Source organism: Sceloporus undulatus, chromosome 4 (assembly GCF_019175285.1).
Source record: "Sceloporus undulatus isolate JIND9_A2432 ecotype Alabama chromosome 4, SceUnd_v1.1, whole genome shotgun sequence".
NCBI lineage: Eukaryota > Metazoa > Chordata > Lepidosauria > Squamata > Phrynosomatidae > Sceloporus > Sceloporus undulatus.
Genome location: NC_056525.1, coordinates 237026004 through 237048867, shown reverse-complemented (window position 1 = coordinate 237048867; position 22864 = coordinate 237026004). Strand labels below are relative to the sequence as shown.

Here is a 22864-nt window from a genome sequence, read left to right as displayed (position 1 = left end):
CATTATGATCATCATCATTCAATATAGTTTAATCACTTTATGCAAAATAAGAGGACAACTCACTCCTTCAAAGACCTTGCAATTTAAGACTTGCAGAAACATCTTCCTGAGACCTAGGAAAGCCACTGGCAGCCACTATATACAACACTTATTTAAATGCACCAAGAAACTAACTTAGTATCAGGGAAGCCCTTATGGCTCTCTCCCCACCATCATATTAACTACAGGGAACCATCATTAGGACGAAGGAGCTGTGAGTCCCCCTCCCAGATCAGATTAGATTGTAAACCTGAGGACAGAGAAGTGTTTTGTTGTTCTTTTACTTGTAAAGTACTATATACAGTGATGGTGCTATATAAATAAATGGTAACAATAATCAGCTTTCAGGCTGCATATGCACTCCAGAAATAATGCAGTCTGACACTCTTTAACTGGCATGGCTTAGTGTTATGGAATTCTGGGATTTGTAGTTTTGTGAGATATTTAGTATTCTCTGTTTGCACTTTGGTGCCACAACAGATTACAAATCCCAGGATTCCACAGCATTGAGTTCTATAGCACCCTACCCCTGTGGCCAGCAGATGCAGGATGAACTTCAACAAACTAAGCATATTTATGCCAAGGCTCTTGATATGCAAATATGCAAATATTAGGGAAACCAAGGCTCAACTTTGGCCCAGAACACAATAGCATCCTGTTGCATCACAGTGGCATTTGTCACCACTAATGATTCTAAATAACATAGCAAAATCAAAAAAAAAAAATGCATTGCACTGATACCAAAAAGCACTAGTTATATTGCACAAATTCTGGAAGTTCACTGGCTTCCTTCAACGGACATATATGTTAAAAGTCATGTGAAGGGAAGAAATGTGAACTGCATCCAGCATTATCAAACCTCCCTTCATCACCAACTTGAAATCATCTTTAACATCTCAAGAAAGATGTACCACTGTGACTCTTAAATGACTTTTAATATCCATGCCTGATGAAGAAGTCTCCCAACTTCAAACATTTGCGTAAGGTATTTTGCATGTTATGGTTGACCTCACAAAGGTAGCACCTCAATGCATTTTTGGATGCTGCTGTATTTCGCTGCATGGCCAACACAGCTACCACCGGAGAGAACACACACACACACACAGGACTAATGATCTTGAAAGCAGGCTAGGAATAAGAGATGCCTTTCTCTCCCCACCAACCCCATAGAAAAAAGAAAGAAAAAGCTCTTATTCACCTGAAAGCTCAGAGACGAGGTTGAAAAGAAGTCTGCTTGGAAGAAAGAAAGGAGAAAGAAAAATCCTGTTGTGTTTGTCCTGCGTGCACACTTTTGTTGTTACGCTCAGCATCTGCTGCTGCCTTTCATTTCACCATGTCAGATCTGATTCCAAACCTCGGCCACTGGTTCTGCAATTATCTGTACAAATAAACAAAATAAAACAACTCAACACTTCAGATGTTTAGCGATCACCCTGCACAAAAGCCTGTGCAGGTGCCTTGTACAGTCATTGTAGCAAATGGGACATTATGCAGAGCTTCTGCCAAAGAATTCAATAAAGCCAGTAGTTAATTTAGAGCCAAGGCTCAAAGAGGGCTGGATAACAGCTAAGGATGAGGGGAAAGGTCCCTCCAGCTCCATTTTATACAGGAAAGCAGCATCGTCTTTCTTGTTTTATCCAGCAATGTTCCTAATAGCAATGCTTGGAAGCAACACATTCACACAGAAATGTTAGCTGGTAAGATATTTCTTTTGGTAAATAATTAAGAAAAACTGTTTCCCCCGCTTCCTATGCAAAAAAAATGGGGAAGGGGGGGGCTGAACTTGCTTGGGAAGGGGTATTTTGGGAAATGTTTCTCCAATTCTAAACAATTCTTCCAATTCTTATTCTTACGCTGAATTTATTCCATCTATGGAATGCAAAAGTAATATTCCATTGAAGTTTTAAACACATTATTATTATTATTATTATTATTATTATTATTATTATTATTATTATTAACCTTTATTTATAAAGCACTGTAAATTTACACAGCGCTGTACATACAATCTTATTAATTGGACGGTTCCCTGCCCTCAGGCTTACAATCTAAAAAGACAAGACACAGAAGGAGAAGGGAGTGGTGGTGGGGAAGGGGCCTGTCTAGTAAGATAATACATATAAAATACATAGCAGTACAGGAAATGATTCAATAAAACAGACAACAAAAGAACATCAAATAGCAAGTGACAATTATGCGATGCCTGGGAACGCTTCTCTGAACAGGATGGTCTTCAGCTCTGTTTTGAAGCTGGTTAAGGAAGTGATGGCTCTTGCTCGCGGGGGAAGAAGGTTCCAGGAGTGAGGGGCAGCGAGTGAAAAGGGGCGAATCCGAGATGGGGCAGAGGAAATCCTGGGCTGGGACAGCAGACCTTGACTACCAGAACGGAGGGCCCTAGTGGGAAGGTGAGGGGAAATAAGGTAGGTCTGATAAGTAGGGAGGGGCCAGCCCATGGAGGGCTTTAAACGTTGACAGCAGGAGCTTATACTGAATGCGGAAAGGGAGGGGGAGCCAGTGAAGGGATGCCAACACAGGAGAGATGTGGTCAGAGCAGTGGGTGGGTGTGATAATGCGTGCAGCTGAATGCTGGACAGAAATTAAAGGACGGAGGTGAGAGAGGAAGCCCGGCCAGGAGGATGTTGCAGTAATCGAGTCGTGAGATCACTAGGGCATGGACCAGGATCTTGGCAGTAGAGGCAGAGAGATATGGTCGGATTTTGGCAATATTGTATAAAAAGAATCTACAAGCCTTGGCTGTGGTCTGGATCTGAGGGATACACGACAGAGAAGAGTCAAAGAAAAAACCAAGACTGCGGGCTTGCTGGACTGGTTGAATAGAAATGTTCCATCAAGAAGCCAAGCCCTTCCTCCAGTCCATCTGCCTTGGTCCAGGCCTCGGAGGTGGAGAAGATCTGCTGGACCTGATCCTATTCCCCACCACCACTCCCTTCTCCTTTTGTGTCGTGTCTTTTAGATTGTAAGCCTGAGGGCAGGGAACCGTCTGACTAAAAAAATTGATGTACAGTGCTGTGTAAACTTACAGCGCTTTATAAATAAAGGTTAATAATAATAATAATAATAAATGTTGTCCACAGAGACAGAAAAGGAGTGTTGAAGGGTGGGCTTAGGAGGAAAGACAAGAAGCTCTGTCTTGGACATGTTGAGCTTCAAACGCCGATGGCGCATCCACTGTGAGACAGCTGTGAGACATGATGAAACTTGCTGTTCAAGCCTTGGAGAAAGGTCGGGGGTGGAAAGATACAACTGGATGTCATCGGCATACAGATGGTAGGAAAAACCAAAAGAGCTGATGAGTTTTCCTAAGGACAGTGTGTAGAGAGAAAACAGAAGGGGACCCAGAACAGAGCCCTGGGGAACTCCAACAGATAAGGGAACAGGAGAAGAAGTCTGACCCCCTGCAACTACTGCAAAAGATCTGCCAGACAAATAAGATCAAAACCAGTCGAGAACGGAGTCTGAGAACCCAAGGTCAGAAAGTATATCCACTAGAAGACAGTGATCAACGGTGTCAAAGGCTGCAGACAGATCAAGAAGGATGAGAACAGAGTAAAGGCCATTAGCCTTGGCCTGTAAAAGGTCATTTGAGATCTTAGTGAGAGCTGTCTCTGTGGAATGCCTTGGGCAGAAACCAGACTGAAAGGGATCGAGGATGGAGTTGGCTTCAAGAAACTTGAGACAGCGAGAATAGACAACCTGTTCCAAAACCTTAGAAAGAAAGGGGAGAAGAGAAATTGGACGATAGCTAGACAAAGAGGAGGGGTCAAGAGAAGGTTTTTTCAGAATTGGGGAAATGAGAGCATGTTTGAAGTCCGAAGGGAAGGAGCCTGTAGAGAGAGAGAGATTGAAGATATGGAGAAGTGAGGGGAGAAAAGAAGGAGCTATAGAGACTAGAAGACGAGTAGCAATTGGATCAAGAGAACAAGTTGCAGGTTTGGAAGAGTTCAGAAGTGTGGCGAGTTCTGTCATGTTATCTAGGGAGTTGTATCTACAGTAGTTATGCACTTAATTACTGTCTAGAATTAAAATTTCTAGTTCTGCCTGTTGGAACCATATGAAGTTCTTCCTTTCTTTTCCCCAATCCCTCTTCTGTCTAATGTTCAGGCCCATGGGACTGGCAAGTACTTGAAGCAGGGAGAAGTTGGGTTGAAGGGCATCCTGACATCTTGTGCCCAGAGCACATGAGAAGAGCAGATAGGGAAAAAGTTGTTCCTTAAGCTGAAGGATCTGTTTCAGATGTGACAATTTGAGGACTTGGCCTATTAAAGTTTGTCCACAGCAGAGTTTGGAGACACTGCAAATAGCTAGATACGTGTAATTAATCCCCACTGTCACCCCTCCAATAGCAAAGGTATAGCTACATTACATTGCTGGAGCTGTGTGCCTTCAAGTAGTTTCTGACTTATGGTGACCCTAAGGCGAACATATAATGGGGTTTTCTTGGGAAGACTTGTTCATACGGGCTTTGCCTTTGAGTTACCCAGTGAGTTTCCATTCCCCTCAGAGATTCAAACTCATTTCAGTCATAATTCAACACTCATTTCAGTACAACATGCACAAATAGTGGCTACTTAGTTCTGGGAACTAGTGCCCTCCAGATCTGTAGGACTACCTCTTCCATCATAGACAACAATCAGGTCAGGGCGTTGCTTGGGAAGATAGAAATAGTTACGTAAGGAATTATTTTAGTAACCACAACAACAATAATCAAACTTCTGCCTTGAGGTTGGGGGACAGTATAAAATAGTCAGTAGCCAAACTTGTTAGGAATTTTAAGCAAAAAAACAGATATTTTTCTATACTGTGCCATAGGGTAGTACAGAAGGTATACAAAGATTTGCAATAGGCACATTCTTCTTTTGCCTGTCTCATCCACACAGTGGTACTCAACAAAGCCAACAAGATGAAACTTTAGTCCATTCAGCAAGGCAGCATGTATGAACATATAGGTTGAGCATCCCTTGTCTGAAAATCTAGAATCAGAAATGCTCCAAAATCTAAAACTTTTCCATAGACGGCTGAGATAGTGACACCTTTTCTTTCTGATGGTTAAATGTAAACAAACTTGGTTTCATGCACAAAATTATTTAAAAACATTATATAAATTTACCTTCAGGGTATGTGTATAATGAGAGCCAGTGTAGTGTAGTAGTTTGAATGTTGAACTAGGACTCTGGAGACCAGGATTTGAAACCCAGCTCAGCCATGTAAACCCACTGGGTGACCTTGTGCAAGTTACACTCTCTCAGCCTCAGAGGATGATAATGGCAAATCCCCTCAGAATAAACTTGCTAAGAAAACCCCATGACAGGTTTGCCTTAGGGCTGCCATAAGTTGAAAATGATTTGAAGGCACACAACAACAACAACAACAACAACAACAGCAACAACAACAACAACTATGTGGTATAAGGTGTGTATGAAACATAAATGAATTTTGTGTTTAGAGTTGGGTCTCATCTCCAAAATCTCTCGTTATGTACTGGTATGTACAAATATTTGAACATCTGAAAAAATTCAAACCCTGAAATACTTCTGGTCCCAAGAATTTCAGATAAGAGATATATACTCAACCTGTACTAATCTACAATATACTACAAGTCAGACCACAGATCCACCAAGTCCAATACTGTCAACTCTGACTGACAGTTCCAGGGTTTCAGGAATAATTCTTCAGCCCTACCTGGAGATGTCTGGTGTTCCATCATCTAAGTATTAACCAGGCCTGACTTCTGTAATCATAAAATATCAGGCATGTTCTCCTTTGTATCCTTTTCATGGTTTCAGGAACAAACAGGGATACAAAAAGCTATCTCATACTCAAATTGACCACTCTGACTAGCAATGATTCTCCAAAATTCCCAAGCAAGATCATATTCTAGCCCAAAGTAAAGATTTCTGGCGGTTCCCCATGCAACACTAATCAGGGTTCAAGAATTGCCCAAATCAGATTAAAGGGTTTATATTGAGGGTGGTGTGATGAATAAGGATCTCAGCTACAAAATGGGGTCTGTTTTCAATAGTCCCTGCAGCTAAAAAGACCCCACACTATTCTGAAAAGTCAAAACCAGACAGAGAAAAGCAATCCTCCTACTCTTCTGCTTTAGGGTGAGCTGGCAAATGGAAACCACTAAAGCTGCCAGCAGAAATCCCCAGGCTAAATTAATTTAATTGCACAGATGGCATTACGGGCCACTTCAGGGGGCAGAATGAAAAGCTAACACCTCTCTTAATATGCCAACAGCTAGAGACTGCCAGGGCTTCCATTTCTACCAAAAGAGAATGAATGGCACATACACCTTTTCTGTTTCCTCCTTCCTCTTCTTCCCATGACATTTGCCTGGCTGCGAGGATCTCCTTAGTAGCAAATCCATTTCCTAACCCAGGAAGAAAGCAAACAAATGACAAGATGCCCAGAGCCACTAGCCCATTTACCACAAGGCTATGCTATCGACACTTCTATAACCCAACAGGCTCTTTACCAGCCAGGAACGGCAATAAAGAACCCCCTGCTATAAAATCTAAATGGCAGGTGTAAGGCATATTACTGTAATAAAAAGCCTGAAAGGGCTTACTCAACACCTCTGCTATCTCTATATTCCAGGACTCTTTAAAAAAACATTGCAGCTTAACTGAGCATTTAAGAAACACAGTCTCATGCCCCCCAATGCATGGACATTTATGCAGACATACAGTCAGTCACCAATCGGTCCTTCTTATACACGGATTCAAGTATCCACAGTTTGAAAATGTTTGATAAAAGTATAAATTTTAAATATCAAACCTTGATTTTCCATTTTTTATAAGGGATACCATTTTGCTATGTCATTATATTTAATGAGACTTGAACATCCACGGATTTTGTTATCCACAGGGGATCTTGGAACCAAACCCCAGCGTATAACAAGGGTCCACTGTATTTGATGGAAAGCCTCTCCCTACAGTGACCAAGAACAAGAAGTATCTTCCTCTGTTTCCTGTTCATGGACATGACATACAGTATTGTACATAGACATGGAAGAAGGCCTTATCTACTGTGCCCTCCATTTATGGAGTGCCAACTGGTGCCAATGATGGTTTCTGTTAAGCGCCAAGTTAAGACATGTCTTTTTAGTATAGCCTAATCACTTTTTTTAAAAAAAATGTACAGTTGCCCCTCCGTATCCACTGATTATTTATCCACAGATTCAACCATCCACAGCTTGAAAAAGCAAACCTTGATTTTATCTATTTATTTTAAAGGACACCATTTTACTAGGCCATTGTATATAACTGTTCTTTCCAATACCATCTTCCCCCTTAAGGGCAGCTGCATACATTGACCTATGTCTTCCCAGTATGTTTCATTTCAATTATTTTAAATGCCACCCATTAGGGTTAGACAGAGCTGGGAAAGATTATTGTTTATTTATAGTCACAGAGTAGGAAGAGACCACAAGGGCCATCCAGTCCAACCTTGCTCCCTTTTCCATATGACTTATTCAAATATTTAAACATCACTATCATGTTTAACCTTCTTAACCATCTCTTCTGCAGACTAATCATATCTTGCTCCCGAAGCAGCTCCTCATAGGGCATGGGTTCCAGACCTTTCATCATTTTGGTTGTCCTTCTCCAGACATGCTCTATCTTATTTTGAACTACAATTCCCAGAATCCCCCAGCCAGTATGGCCAAGCAACGCTTACAGATGAAGGGAAAACAAGCCTTGGCGCTATGGTCTTTTTCAGGAAATGTTGTTGATGTTGTTGTGTGACTCTAACATCATTTCAGACTTATGGCAAACCTAAGGCAAACCTATCATGGGGTTTTCAGTGTGTCATAGGGGCATCATCACGGCACACACCTAGGGTTGCCATAACCCTCCTGCCGGCGGGACATTCCCGGTTTTTCACCACTAGGGGGCATCCCTGCACGGTTTCCTCCTTGACTCCCGGCCAAGTGTTGCCAATCTGGTGACTTTCACACCAAAATGGGTACTTTTCAGAGCCACTTTGGTGGTTGGTTTTAATGGTAATTTTGAGAGTTGAAATAAGTTCCAATTATTTTTATTCAATTAGGGCTCCGTTTTATTGCCATATTAACATTACAGGGACTTTTCAGGAATTTTGACTGAATATTTGGTGAGATATGGGGGGGATTTGGTGAGTTTTGGCCAAACGTTTGGGGAATTATCTTCGAGGCTTGTTGGCAACAGGAGGTTGCCAGACTCAGGAAGAGGAGCTCCTCCTCTGTTTGGTCCCCAAGGCAGCAGAGGGGAGAGGGCCATTTCCTTTGGCACCGAGGTGAGGATGATGAGGAAGAGGAGGAGGAGGAGGAGGAGGTACGTGGCCATTTTCAATATTTATTTTGCCCCTGTGTATTTTTTCTAACTTTGACTGCCAGGGCTCAATGCTCTGGAATTCTGGTGTCTGTAAGGCATTTAGCCTTCTCTGTTAGAGAGCTCTGGTGCCACAATAAACTATAATTCCCAGGATTCCATAGCACTGAGCCCTGGCAGTCAAAGCAGTGTGTTTTAGACACAGATATCCTTCTTTTCTGAGTTAATGAATGAATCCAGTCCCTAGCCTTTATATCTCTCACACACTGCAGGAGTAATAACCCACTTTGAAACTGCTTTAACCCAATGCTAGGGAATCCTGGGAATGTTAGTCTTTGGGAGACACTGAGACTTTTCTGTCAGAGATGGCTCTGAGACCACAATATACTACAATTCCCAGGATTCCCCAGCACTGAGCAGTCTCAAACTGGACCATTTCCTCAGTGTGAATGCACCTGGTGAGGAATCCTGGGGACTGCAGTTCAACTACGTTTGGAGGGTTATGGGACTCCCTGCCAGAGATAGCTCTGGGGCCACAGTGTACTACAATTCCCAGCATTCCCAGCACTAACCCAGGACAGTTAAATCACTCTTGAACTGGATTATTTCCTCAGTGTGGATGCAGCTTTGGTGAGGAACTCTGGGCATTTCAGTCCAGCTATGTTTTATTTCTGCAGTGTATTTTGGACTAGAGACAAGGTGACCAGACATCCTCCTCCTTTTCCAGGACATGTCCTCTTCTGTCAAATTTCAAAATGTCCTCCATTTGGATCATGCCTAAGAAACATGCATTTATATTAACATTTTTAAAAAATCGTCAATTTTTTCGCGTGTCCTCCATTTATTAAAACTGTGTCCTACATTTGAAAATGTCATCCTACATTTATCCTACATGTGTCCCGGTTTGGAGGTCCTGACTTATGGCAACCCTACACACACCGTTTGAATGGGTGCACGCCAAGATGGCAACCTGGCATGGGGATGCTCACCCCTAACCCTGCCCACAGGCACTTTTGACTGGTCTGTAAAGGGTCACACTCTCATACTGATGAGAAATATACACAAGGATTAGCCTTTGCAACTGTTGGGCATGGCTGAAAAATTAATAATTTCAACAGAATTTTAGATGCAAATAATTCATCCCAGTTAAATACAGTATGCACAAGATGAGTCTTTGGGGTTGTTCTCACTGGCTTATACGCCGAGTTACAAATTGAATCCAAGGTATAGCGTTCCTACTTGAACCCGAATTAACTCTAGAACAGTTCTAGATTAACCCTATATTGTTTCCACTTAGATTCGAATCTGATTCGGTGTATTTGTTTTAATCCATGTTAGAGGCTTATACACCGGAGTAAAAAAATAGAAGGGTCGACCCCAGTATTTTTCCTTGATTCGGGATAGGATTCGGAGTATTTAAATAGGAACGTTTCGGCCTTTGAATCGGGTCAACTGGATGGGAGGAGCGGAGCGCGATGGGCTGGCCTGGGGGTGTCACCCTCTTTGGTCTCTTTCTGCATTGCCAGCGCCATTTTCTTCCATTCGCATAATAGTCTTTCCTCCGGTGGATTGCAACCTCCCCTCTGCTCCTCTTTCATAGACCGATGTGTGAGGAGAGCCATTGAACACCATTTTTAACTATTCTTTTTTTTCTTTTTCACCTCTGCCTGAGCAGCAGATGGGCTTTGGAGGAACTATGGGATGGGTTTTGCAGGACATATCCCCACTTCATGGCTCTCCAGACAGCCCTGGGAGCAATTTTCCCCAAAGATTCTCTCCCCACGGGGCAGCCAAAGCGAATTTGGGGCTACCAAGGCTCTTTCCAGAGGAACTATGGGATGGTTGTGTTTGTGAGACATTTATCCACATCTGCCAGAGAGTGTTGGTGCCATAATAAACTACCATTCCCAGGATTCCCTACCACTGAGTTATGGCAGTTAACATGGGGAGACACAGAAGAAGATGAATAAGTACCTCCTTATTGACTCTTTTATAAAAAACGCGAAATTTATAACGAATTGAAAACGGACAGGTAGTGGGAACGCAGGTACAGGCTACATCGGTGTATGTTACTCCAAATTAATGTGACGTCATGATGACGTCGCTTTGATTGGCAGCCGAAACAAGTGAATGTGAATGAAAATGTAACAAAACCGGTTTAAATATACACCGCTTCATCCTTGAATGGGGACGAAACAGGGTCAATTACAGCGAATTAAAATAAAACGTGAAGTAAATGGGAACGATACAAATAAAGCGAATTGAAAAGCGGGATAACACTCGCTTTATTTTGAATCGCTTTAAAATGAACCGTTGTATTTAAATTCGTTTTAAATCACAAGTGAGAACGCCCCCTTTGGAGCTCAAAGGGATGGGGTGGTGGGGGGGGGGGGAGGGGGAGTTGCCACAACTTTCCAAACTCAAGGTTTATAATTGATATCCCCAGATGACTCTGTTTTGGATAAACATGCACAGGTTAGCACTTCACAGCTCAGAAAAAGCTGCTACAGAAGGGTTTAAAAGCTTGGATTTTTCAAGCAACTTTTTTAGTATGCAACAGATCTCCAACTGCAACTTTAATGCTCTCCCTATTATAACTGTTGTTCCTGACTTATGACAATCCTAAGGCAAACCTATCATGGGGTTTTCTTGGCAAGATTTGTTCACAGGAGGTTTGGCACTGCTTCCTCCTCCCCCCCCCCCATTATAATTTGTTGTTGTTGTGTGCCTTCAAAAGCCTAAATCAAACTACCGTAGAATAAAAAGATACCCACAATCATGACCTGTGGGACATCTCAGACTAGTGGAACAAGGAGCACTTTCTAGATGAGATGCTTGTGATGATGAAGCAAGCTGGAGAATAAAACAAGCTTCAGGCAAACCTGTACTCCAAAGCCAGATCATGATCTAAGAATCACCAGCTGTTTTAAATAGCCAGGGGAAAGGCATGAGAATTAGGAGGTATTGTCATGCTAGCCTTCATTTGCACAATAAAATGTTAGTTTTTCTTTTAAGGGAGAAGATATTGTGGGAAAGTAGGTGTCCCAACCCACCCAGACTAAACCTATTTGCTTAATTTGCATGATTCTATTTGTTTCAGAACTCCTGCAGGGCCAAATCAAACAGGCATTATTTATTTATTATTTGAAAATTTGCCTAGAATTGCCCAATTTTGGTACTGATGATTTTAAACAGTGGTAAGAGTGGTAGCACCGATAACCCTTACAATTTTTTTTCTTTCACAAGTTGCACACAAAATAGATTCACTGAGGAGCAGGGAACCAAAGTTTTCAGAACAGGACCAAACTGCCACAAAAAATATTCAGGTCAATCAAGTCTAGATATCTAGTTTGGTCAAAATTTAAATGCACATACTAGAGGGGAAAAAACTGTATTTAAAAAAAATAAATACAAAGTGTTCTGAACAGAAGCTCAATCAGCTCCAAAATCTTTACTTTGTTCTTCTTTTTGGCCCCATAACATACCAGAACCAGGATGGTGTAGTGATCTGAGCACTGGACCATGACTCTAGAGATCAGGATTCAAATCCCCACTTGGTCATGGAAACCCACTCCATGATGTGAAGTCGAAGGCTTTCATGGCCGGCATCCATGGCCACATAGCCCGAAAAACTCACAAAAAAAACACTCCATGACCTTTGGCAAGTCACACACTCTCAGCCTCAGAGGAAAGCAAAAGAAAAACCCTTCTGAACAAATCTTGACAAGAAAACCCTGTGAAAGTTTGCCTTAGGGTTGCCTTAATTAAGAAGTGATTTGAAGGCACACAACCACATACCAATTCTAGTGACTCTGTGATCCAACATATAGATTCAGTCATACAATATAATAAACCCAGAGATAGCCAGACACTTTAAATTACAGCACAGATCTGACGGCATACCCTGCTCTTCACCCCAAAGCCAAGCACTAAATATATACATCTCAATGTGTATGTATGTGCCTTCAAGTCACCTGTCCACTTTGGGTGGCCCCATAAACTTCAGAGGTTTCTTAGTGAAGGAATACTCAAGAGGTGGTTTGCCAGTTCCTTCCTCTGAGATATGGCCTACAGCACCTGGTACTCATTGGTGGTCTTTCATCCAAGTACTAACTTGTGCTTAGTTTTCAAAATCAGACATGATTTTTAGGCTGCCATGCAGACCTAATAGTTTAATTCTAATTCAGTACCAAGGAGAGAGAACATAGTCCCTGATTTCAGATTTCAGCTCACAGAAAACCTGGCCAACATTGCCAATGTTCACAGATCAGAGGAACTCCCAAGCCAATAGCATCTAGAAGGTTAGGATTTCCTCACTCCTAGAGTGAGAGCAAGCATGGTGTACTGGTTTGAATGTTGGACCAGGACTCTGGGAAATCTGGGTTCAAATCCCTGCTCAGCAATGGTAACCCACTAAGTGTGAAATGAAGGCTTTCATGGCCAGCATCCGTAGTTTTTTGTGGGTTTTTTGGGCTATGTGGCCATGTTCTAAAAGAGTTTATTCCCATTAACCCACTAACCTTGAGCAAATCCCACTCTAACATCATTAGAGGAAGGCAATGGCAAACCTCTTCCGAATAAAACTTGCCGCCGCTGCCAGTTGCAGCACAAAGGAGCCACAGCAGCCAAACCACAGGGCTCCTCCGCGCTGCAAATAAGAAGTGCCAAAATGGCACTTCTCTTTGTGGCACGCTAATGATGCCGCGAGGCGCCAATGGCGCACTCGCAGTGTCATAGGCACCACGCGACATGCGGACACAACGCGTCCGCTACGTCAAGATGGCGGCTCCCGCGTGGAACGGGTGCCGCCATTTTGTACGGACTCGGTCTGTATTAGGGTTAGGGGCATCCGGAAGGGATACATACCTAATACATACCAAGGCAACCCTAGCACGCTGCTTCAGCGCGTCTGTAACACGCCATAGTTTCCAGATCTGCCCATCACAGTCAAAGCGGTTTGGCGCCATGGTTTCACTGCCATGGTTTCATCCTATGGATCAGAGTGTGTGTGTGTGCGCGCGCGCGCGCGCGCGCGTGCCTTCAAGTCATTCTGTGATCCTATCATGGGATTTTCTTGGCAGGTTTCATCAGATGGGGGTTGCTATTGCAATCTCCTGAGACTGAGAGAGTGTGACTTGCCCAAGGTCACCCTGTGGGTTTTCATGGCCGAACAGAAATTCTAACCCTGTTCTCCCAGAATCATAATCCAATGCTCAAACCACTACAGCATGCTTGCTCTCTACTGGATCTGTAACTTGGTGAAATACTAAAAATTCCCTGCTAGAGTGCACTGTAATTCCCTAATACAAAATTCTAAGTACCTTAACAAAAAACAGATCCTAAGACTTTAAAGGGTGGATCTGTGACCATCAAACTGATGTTACTCTTACTGTACAATGAAGGTGTCTACCAGACCTTTTTCAGAGAGGAAAAGTCTCATTCCTTCAAGAAGACCACTTAGTTATAGAAGTGAGGGCAAAAGGGTGAAGTGAGGGCAGCTTTCTAGACTGTCTGATATTACCAGCTCAAGGTGTTGTCCACTTTTAAGCTGAGAGGACAATTTTAGTATGTGTTAAATGTCCTATATAACCAAGTTAAGATTTCCAGTCAAGATAAACTGAAATACTGATGGGATTATGTAAATACATTGAAGAAGTCATCAGCTCCTGACAGCCACAGACACGACTGAGAGGAGACAGGAGATATGATTAAACTGGGGCTGGCCCGTATCCAATCTCTGTAAATCAAGGCAAACACAATGCTTGGAAGGCTTAGTGAGGTTCACCGTCATTGCCTGTGATAACCAAAAAAGATAATGTAGCACCTTTGAGTACAGGTGATAACCCAAGCTATTCCAGTGGAAACCTGGGGACTTTTCAAACAATGAAATCCAAGCTGGCTTCTCAGTTCATTCCAAAACAGCCATAGATTAAAGGGCACAAGATCTGGTTACAGAAACCGTATTTGGGGATGTTAAGACTTCTTTTGATTTATGTAAGAGACACATCTCTCCTTCCCCAATGGTACATGAAACTCACTTGTCTAATCCAGTGGTTCTCAACCTCTGGTTATCCAAAGCTCTGGATTTCCAACTCCCCAAAAACCCAACTAGGGACTCTATGACTTGACATCCAAAAGATCTGAAAAATCTCTTTTGAAAATTAGTTGCCTACCTGATATATCTCCTAATTTCCACTGCTATTTCTCAAAGCCTAATAAAAATGGTATGGTGTGCATTGGCATAGATGTCCAATCCCATATATGAGAACATAGGAGAGTGATTTATATCAGATTGAACAAACTGTCCATCCAGCCCAAAGCCACTTTCTTTAGGACCTCTAGCAGAGGCCGTTCACTTTCTACCTCAAACGGCAGTACTCGGTATCAAAAACAGTCAGGACAACGAAGAAGGCAAGTAGGTCCTGGTGGTCCCCTCGGATGCTGATGTGAAAATAGGCATCCTGAAGAGCCAAGGTGGCAAACCAATCTGACTCCTGCAGGAGATGCAAGATGGAGGCCAAGGTTACCATGCGGAAACATCTATAGCCAATAAAAGAGTTGAGAAAGTGCAAGTCCAGGATGGGACGAAGGCTGCCTGTGGCTTTCAAGACAATAAAGTATCAAGAGAAAAGGCAATGTTGGGTCCAGGACGGAGGGACAAGCTCGATGGCCCCTTTTTGAAGAAGGGAGCGCACTGCGTTGAGAGGGGTGTCTGAGGGGGGAGTGGTGAGAATGATACCCCTTGGGGGAGAAGATTGGAGCTCTAGGGCATAACCCTTACAGACGATGGAAAGCACCCAGGAGTCGGATGTTATGGAGGCCCAAGAGTGGGAGAAGTGGGCCAGGCAGTCCCCAAAGGGAGTTGGAAAAATGAAGTGTGATGGGGAGCTTCAGAAGCGGTGTTTGCCTTGTTCTGCATCCTTCTTATGGAAGGGTTGCTTGTACTTTTGTTTTTGATGACGTTTCCCTTGCTGCTGGGAAGGGAAGTGTTGTTGGTGATAGTCTGAAGACTGGTTGGATCTACCTTGGTGGGGGGGGGGGTAGGGAGGTCTTTGCCATCCCGAATGGCGTTGAGAGAAAAGAGGGCGAGAAGTCAAGGAAGAAGACATACCGTATTTACGGGCTGTGTTCTTCATTTTATTCTTGAAGTCCAACTTCTCATCAGTTTCCTTATGGAAGAGTCATGTAGCATCAAAGGGGAGCTCTTCGGTGGCCTGTTTGGCTTGAGGCATTAGATCCAAAGACTTTAGCCAGGCGTGACGTTGGAGGGCCAGGGCACCTGAGAGTTGTCAGGAAGCACAGTCAGCTGAGTTTTGGGCCGCCAAGATCTGGTGTGAGGCCAGTGCATGAGCATCTGCATGGATGGCCATGGCTGTCCATTTCTTGTCCTCAGGGAAGTCTTCGTATAAGGGAAGAGCCTTCTCCCAAAGCTGCTGGGAAGCCAAGGAGAGGTGAGACTGAGGTAGGACGGATGCAGCTGAAGACCTTGGAGGAGGCAAGAGAGGTTCAACTGGTTCAAAGGTGGAGACAAACCAGCCTCCATGGACTTCTGAGGGGTCAAGAGGCAAAAAAATAAATGCCCATAACTTGGTCAAAAACAACATCCTATCTGGCGGGCTCAGCTAGGACAGAGGATGTGTCATAGTCCTGTTCGTCCTCGAAACAAACGACCTCCGATGTCTGGGAGTCAGTCCAGTAGTACCACCTGGGTGAAAGGGGAGGCTTCCTCTTCACCCTCCGAGAGTTGGTAGGGTTCGGACAAAAACTGCAGGAAGGTGGCTGTGTCTGGTTGGGCCCGAGAGTTGGGACGAGGAGACAACTGAGGTTGAAGTACTGGCTGCACGGACGGTACCGAGCCCAATTCGAAGTCAGCGGGTTGGGTGGCCACGTTGGTACAGGACCGGTGGTCAGAGTCAGAGTCCGGGCAGGGATGGAACCTTTTCCCGAAGGGATGAAAACAGTCCTTGGATTTGTCCCAAGACTTTTGTTTTTTATTCTCCGGTTTGGAGGAGTCTGAGGATTTCTTCCTCTTTGGTGAGGATGGGTGGCCAGCCACATCCTGGTCTGTGCACTTTCGTCTGAATGGGGTCAGTAACCCAGAAACTTCCAAAGAGGGTTTGCCCTTGGCAGCAGTAGCTTTGGCAGGGACCCCTGAGGCCAAAGATGAGAGCATGACCTTGGTGGCAGTAACCTTGGCAGAGGCTCTAGAGGTGGAGGGAGGTTTCAGGATTTGCGTTTAGAGCATGGATCTAAGGCCCATCTCCCTATTTTTCCTGGCCTGCAGTGTGAAGGCCATACAATGAAGGAAGGGAGCAGGAACATAGCCCTCGCCCAGACAAAGGAGGCACAAGGAGTGTCTGTCGAGTGCCAGGATATTCGTCCCACATTCAGTGCACTTTTTAAAAGAGTGCGCAGACATCTTTAGATCAAAGCCAGAGGATAAAGAGGGAGAATTGTCAACAAGCCAAGTGTTATCATTAGTCAGAGTCCAAAACCAAGTCCAAATCACAATCCAAAAGAGAAGTCAGAGTCAAATGAAGTTGTAGCAAACACAGTGAAGCGAAAGTGAAGGAAGGAGCAATTCTAAGTGAGGTTCCTATTGCTGCTCACACGGCAGATGAAAGGAACTGAGAAAGGGCAGGAAGACATCCTGCTTATATAGAGGGTGAGCAGAGCTACCGCCAAAAAGTCTTCCCTAGCGATTCCAGTAGGATCCGGAAATGCTGCGCTGGCGCAGAATAACCCATTTTTGTGCTTTGCAGAGACCACGAAGAAGAAGTAACTATGACAGCAGTCGCTGCAGCCATATCAAATATCTCCAGGAACAGGGATAACTGGGAGTATCCCTGTCTCTGGGGCTTTCTACTCCACCAAACGTATCTGGAAAGCTCATATTACCAACTTCTGTCTTTCAGATGGTCTCAAAGGTGCTGCAAGATCCCCTTGCATACTAACTGGCTATGTCTTTGAATTCGATTGAAGTCTTTGGGCATCAATGATTTATCTCAAAGTGCTTGATTTTAAAACTGTTTTAACTTATTAATGATACTGAGTATGTTTTATGTAAACTGGTTTTTCTTTATTTTTCACATTGTTTTGACCTCTTTGCATTGATTTTACTTGTCTGGTGACCCAAGACTTTTTGAGGCAGGGAAGGATACAAATATTTTTAATTAATAAATAAGTAAAAGAGCAAAGGATCCTGCAATCCACAAGAAGTTTATAAAGTTCAATTCCCATTAGTCTTGGTCAAGGGTAAAGGCTGATGGGAATGCCAGATCATCTGCAACGACGAGGCCAAAGTTTATCCACCTCTTGACAGTATTGGTCTTTGAAAGGATTGTAAATGGAAGCTCACAGGCCACACTACAGATGTGACAAGATCTTCTATGGCCCCAAGTCTCACAATACAACCAGAACCACACAGATTTTGTTGTGGTGTTGGCTGAAAAGGAGTCCAGAAACAAACAAAACTTCATTACATAAGACCAATCTCCTTTTATTTAGCTGTAAAACAACACTGCAATTCTTCCAGAGTGTAGATGCCCAAAACAACACAGCCAAAAAAAAGAATGCAAGTGACGCAGCAACAGCTGCTTGCCGATTCTTGGCAGAAAAGAGTCTACCAATTCTGGAACAGATTCAGGATGATGAGATTTTTACAGTAAGTGCTTCGTAACTCTAGAAGTTGCACGCCTCTATTTTGTTCCACTCAGCGCCAGACATATCCTAACTTGGAGAACTGTTTCACTGCTGATTATATTATTACTTTGTATCAGTATGAGTACACAGTTACAGCAAAATGTCTGAACTGGTTCACTGACTCATCCATCTGCAGGGTGTCCAGATTATTAGGGTAATTCTCAATGATGTAGAACCCTGAAACATGATACAGGATTACCCAATACAGGGCTCCCCCGGGTTACGAAATTAATTCGTTCCGCGGCGCCATTCGTAACCCAAAAAGCATTCGCAAGCCGAAGCCCCATAGGCGCTAATAGCGAAAGCCGCGATTTGGTGCGAAAAAGCGCCGAAAAGCACCAAAATTTTTTTCGTAACCCGAAATAACCTTCGTAACCCGGAACAGTTTTTTTTTAATGGATTTTTTTCGTAACCCGGAAATTTCGTAACGCGGCGCATTCGTATCCCGGGGTACCACTGTACCTCATAAATCAGTAGACAGGTCTGAAAAAGTGAGATTAAAAACTGGGGGCTGGCAAAGTATACCCCCAAATAGTTACAGTATTTCCAATCATCCAGAAAGCAATACTTTTGTATCTGTATTTAGCCCAAACACTCCAGTGTTATGAAAGATATAAAAGTAGCCAGGCTTGGCACCTCACAGTGGAAATCTGAGGTGTAAAGCTTATCTCAACAGAGTATGGGCAAGCCAGATGAGACAGAATACTAGATTGGTGTAGTGGATTGAGCAATGGACTACGATTCTGGAGAGCGTGATACAAATGCTTGCTCAGCCATGTAAACCCACTTGGTCCCCTTGGGCAAGTCATATATATTCTCTCAGCCTCAGAAGAAACTTGCCAAGAAACCCTGTGATAGGGTTGCCTTAGGGTCACCATAAGACGGAAATCACTTGAAGGCACTCAATACACACAAAGACTTTTCCCCTTCCTGTTGTAACACTTCCAGATCAAGCAAAGCACCAAGCATGCAGAATCAAGTAGCATGCATTTGCATGTGAGCATGTTCAGCTGTGCCTATGCACAAGAGAGACGGATACACGCACAAGCTTTGTTAACTGCAAACCCTGTAATATGGAATCCCCTCAGTGTTGGCTACTGGTTCATAAAAAAAACAAAACCAAGTAGCTTTATATCTCAATTTAGGGGGCATTAAAAACATGGGAGGGGTGGATGCTGCAAAACAATTGCCAAACTTTGGCACAGGTTTGGAAGGGTTTCTAGGTTTCAAGTTTCATAGTCAACAAAGCTACACACACAGTCATATCTTGGAAATACCCTGCAAAAGAAAAACAAATCGGCCTGAATTTCTTCTCTCACTCCAGTATAGGCAAATCAGTTTTACAAATCTCACACTGGCTTGGCCAAGTGCACACCCGCATGAGTGCGCATGTGTGTGCATTCATTCGTTCACAGCTCAATTATGGGATGTCAGCCAAAGTCGATTAAGGCAACTTGAAGGAGACCAAAGGAAATAAGAAAAGGAAAAGACAGACAGAATGGGTGAGCCTCAATATGCAGCCCTAAGCAGACATAAGGGGTCTCAGGAGCCAAACATATCAAGCTAAAATTGCAGAACCATAGAAGGGGGGAGTGAGATCAAATTGAGCTGGAACAAGGGGGAGAAGAGAGTAACTTCTTTCTCAAATACTGACAGAGCTAGGTCATCCTGCTTGTTATTGAGAAATCGGGGCAGAAAGTACAAGGGCTGACACAGGCTTGTCAAGTGTTTACTGGCAAAGGTGCTTCATCACTTTCCCTGTAGCTGTCCTCTCCTCCTGAGTGAACACAATACCAGCCCTGTGCAATTTCTCACACCGTACAGATAAGCAGGTGGAAAACATGAAGCACTGGTAGCTGGGAGCAAGGTGCTAAGCTCTTCCGGCACTGCCATCTGTCACTGGTCCTTGATTTTGGGAAAAGATGCTGCCCGATTACTCATCGCCTTTACAACAGACAAGTTTTAAGCTGCCTTTCTTTTGAAAGCTTGCCAGAACTCCATCATAATAAATAATAATAAAAATTTTATTTGTATACCGCTTTTCCGTCTGATCAAAGCGGTTCACAGTAGCATACAATATAATACAAAACAATCCAATACTCAAGCAATACACTAAAATATCCATTACATCAGCGATATTACACAGTACAGTAAAAGTCTCCTAAAAAATACCAGTCCATTTAAAAACAATCGGTTGTGGTTGGATATATGGATCTTAGTTAGGGTATTCTATCTCTAAAGAGAATCAGGGGGGTATGCTATTTGAAAAAGATGCGTTTTCAAAGCCTTCTTGAAGGCTTCCAGCGTGGAACATAGCCGAATCTTTTCAGGGAGAGCATTCCAAAGAGCAGGAGCTGTCGCCGTGTAGGCTCTCTGATAAGTTTTTACTAATTTTACCCTGGGGTATTCAAGTACATATGTCCCAGATGTTCTGAGGGTGCGGGGGGGAATTATGTAGGGAGAGGCGCTCCCTCAAGTAACTCAGGCCCGAGCCATGTAGGGCTTTAAAGGTAACAACCAACACTTTGTATTGTGCCCAGAAGCTAATAGGCAGCCAGTGGAGAGATTTTAATATAGGTGTTATATGGTCCGATCTACGAGTACCTGTGACCAATCTGGCTGCGGCGTTCTGAACTAACTGAAGCTTCCGAACCTGGTACAAAGGTAGCCCCATGTAGAGCGCATTACAGAAATCCAAACGAGAGGTTACCAGTGCGTGTACTACAGTTTCAAGGTCCTTTTGATCCAGACAGGGGCGCAGTTGGCATATCAGCTGAAGCTGGTACCAAGCACTCCTGGCCATTGCATCTACTTGAGATGATAATTGTAGAGATGAGTCCAGGAGTACTCCCAAACTGCGAACTTTATCCTTTAGGGGGGAGCTTAACCCCGTCAAGGATAGGGTGACAAATTTCCCTATCTGGATTCGGGGTGCCTATCATGAGTACCTCTGTTTTCTCTGGATTCAGCTTGAGTCTGTTTTTCCTCATCCAGCCCATTACTGACTCCAGGCAGGGGTCCAGAGGGGAGGTGCCATCCTTAGTCACTACATCAGTCGGAGACATGGAGAGAGAGATCTGGGTGTCATCAGCGTACTGATAACACTGAGCTCCATGCCTCCGGATGATCTCTCCCAGTGGCTTCATGTAAATATTAAATAGCATGGGGGATAGAATGGCGCCCTGCGGAACGCCAGATGTCAGCTCTCTTTTACGGGATCATCCAGAACCTTCAGTAGCTGGTGACCTGATGTTCCAACACATCTTAGATTTACAACTCCTAGGCAGAAAAGTTCCTTCCCCCCTCCCACCCCATGGATTAATAAATCAGAAATGACTTGAAGGTATACAACAACAACAGCAGTAAGGATCATATTCTACTGCATGGGTTTGGACACAACATTTAACAGTATCTTAGCAAAGAGGTGGGCAACCTTTTACAGTCAGCTCTTCACATCCATGGATTCTTATGCATGGCTTCAACCATCCATGGATTTTGGTATCAACGGGGGTCCTGAAACTAAACTCCAGTCGATGCTATAGGCCCACTGTATGTTTCTGCCTGATCACTCCCTCTCAGGCCGGAAGATGACAGTTAAGGAGGGAGGAGTCTCTTCCTTCAGGCTATCCTTGGTGGAGCTGGGCCTGCCTGATCACTCCCTCTCAGGCCAGAAATGTGGTGTAGTGATTGAGTATTGGACTATGACTCTAGAGACCAGGGTTCGAATCCCTCCATGACCATTAAAACTCACTGGGTGACCCTGGACAAGTCACACTCTCTCAGCCTTAAGAGTGTAGCAAGGTGAAACTCCCTCTGAACAAACCTTTCCAAGGAAAAGTTGAAAAGTTCACCTTAGGATCACCATAAGTCTGAAATGGCTTGAAGGTGCATAACAACAATGTGCCTTTCAAGGGTTCTGGGCATTTTAGACTGATTTCCCCCCCAAAGCTCATGTTCATATTTATAGCAAGGCTACAAATAAACCAGTACTGTAGAGAAATCTATCCCATGTTATGGAATCAACACACGTTGACCAGTAGCATCACAGAAATGCCCCCCCCCCCCGCAACAATATCAATTGCATTTCTTTGAGAAGATTCAAGATAATTTTGAGTCCTCCTCTCCATGTAACAGGGCCTTCTTTCATTCCCCATTTGCTAAAAGACAAAACATTTCCAGATAAATGGCATATCCAAACATTTGCAAATGTTTGTCTAAGTTGGGTGTTGATGGACAAAGTATATCTTCAAAAAGGAAAAAAAAGGGAAGCGGCAGAAGGAGATTTCAGCAAGAAAGAAAGCTTAACCTCCCTGTAGAGAACTAGATCAGAATCAGTAAAACTATAGATGGGAAGAGCACAACTCTTTGGTATTTTAGATAACCAAAGAAAAGCCCTGATAACACTTAACTGCAAGGAACCACCCTGCTTTAGAATGGAGAAAAGTTTGGGACTCAGTCAAAATGCCAGGGATGTTTTAGGATGATGCAACTCAAGTCCATTCCTGTTAAACATGTGAGTCATCTGATCAGCAAGGTTTCAGCTCAAATAGCTACATGAAAGGACAGAAGGAAAGGGAAAGCCATGAATAATCCAACTAAACACTTTACCACCTTGCACAAAGCCCATTTGGTTATTTATAAATAACATTTTTAAATTTTTATTTTGTACCTCACCTTTTATTTGGACACAATGCAGCTTATGAAATTTAAACAAATGCAGTATAGATAAAAACATAGAAAAAATAAAATGTTCAAATCTAATTAAACAATCTATAGCATTAAAATAT

General features: G+C 43.5%; 1 long non-coding RNA gene across 2 annotated transcripts in view; it reads right to left on the bottom strand.

Moving 5' to 3' along the window:
* LOC121927666 overlaps window positions 1–22864 on the bottom strand; it is a 199845-nt gene that overhangs the window by 84412 nt on the left and 92569 nt on the right. For both annotated transcript variants that reach the window (XR_006103296.1, XR_006103295.1), the window contains exon 2: window positions 1238–1417. This is a non-coding gene — a long non-coding RNA (uncharacterized LOC121927666). The remainder of the gene's footprint in view (window positions 1–1237; window positions 1418–22864) is intronic.